At 50.3% G+C, this 1,095-nt stretch overlaps 1 protein-coding gene across 1 annotated transcript in view; it reads right to left on the reverse strand.

Moving 5' to 3' along the window:
- tp53inp2b (tumor protein p53 inducible nuclear protein 2b) overlaps positions 1–1,059 on the reverse strand; it is a 7,628-nt gene extending 6,569 nt beyond the window's left edge. Inside the window, exon 1 of the mRNA XM_017036230.2 lies at positions 212–1,059. The gene's annotated coding sequence lies outside the window, so the exon portion shown is untranslated. The remainder of the gene's footprint in view (positions 1–211) is intronic.
- Between the last annotated feature and the right edge of the window lie 36 nt (positions 1,060–1,095).

Consider the following 1,095-nt stretch of genomic DNA (forward strand, 5'->3'; position numbering starts at 1 on the left):
GGTTTGCCCACGGCAGTAGAGTCTACGTTGAAGTACTTTGTACTGTACTCCATCCATCCATCCATCCATCCATCCATCCATGAGAACGACAGCTGACTTTGTTTAGTTGCTACAGTGGAGACAGGAAATGATGTCACAGCTCCTCTAGTCAAACCCAATCATCTAATGACCTGAGCCTCTGCTGCTACAGGACAGGAAGTTTCTACCTGACCTGACGGACTGTGGTGAGGTCACAGGTGTCAGTGAGGATCCAGTGCAGGGCCAGCTTTATGAAGGCACCATGATAGGGTTTCACCTGGTACAGTTACCAGGTGCTAGGCAACTTCTGCAAACACACACGGCTCTGCTCTGAGCTGAGGTTCAATGGGTTTGGCAGGTTTGCAGATTCCTAATCCAGGTTAGAGGTCAAGTCTTGACCCCGTCCCCAACAGGAAGTCATGTCCTTGTAAATACACACATATATTTCTGACTGATGGTGTCCAGCTTCACAGGAGTCCCACAGTTTTTCACAAACTGGGTGAAAGGTCACAGCCGTGACCCGTCTCCTCCTCTCCCTCTCCTGCATGTGTGTTGGAGTTCATCATGTGACAGCAGCCCGTCCGTCCTCGTACCGACCCACACTTTGAACTCCGACGTGTCGACCGCTGCAGAGGACCGTCGACCAATCAGACTGTGGCTGTAAACACTGTTGTTGTTGTTGTTGTCAGTCTAGGTGTGTCCACAGACGCCACCGTCTCCGTCACACCTCCGACTAAAAACATGAAACCAGAATTGAATGTGTCAAATATTTCAGAGAAATATTGAAGAAAATTGACATCAGTCACATGCAGCGGTGTTTTTCTGGTCCAGCCACAGGGGGGCAGTCTGGGCAGCAGGGATGGTGTTCAATGTCCAGATGTTATTCAGGTAAGATCTTGAAGAATGTGTGTCTTTTTAGTCCCTTCTTCTGACGTCACTTCACCTCGGTCGGTGCCCCCTACTGGTCACCGACCTCTGGTCCCTGTCTGGCTGCCTGACTGTGGATGAGAAGGCAGCACTCACGCCTAAAAATAAGTCCGACCTGCATCAACACTGCAGTGCAAAGAGCAGGAAGGA

Source organism: Cynoglossus semilaevis, chromosome 10 (assembly GCF_000523025.1).
Source record: "Cynoglossus semilaevis isolate Cse_v1.0 chromosome 10, Cse_v1.0, whole genome shotgun sequence".
Taxonomy (NCBI): Eukaryota; Metazoa; Chordata; class Actinopteri; order Pleuronectiformes; family Cynoglossidae; genus Cynoglossus; species Cynoglossus semilaevis.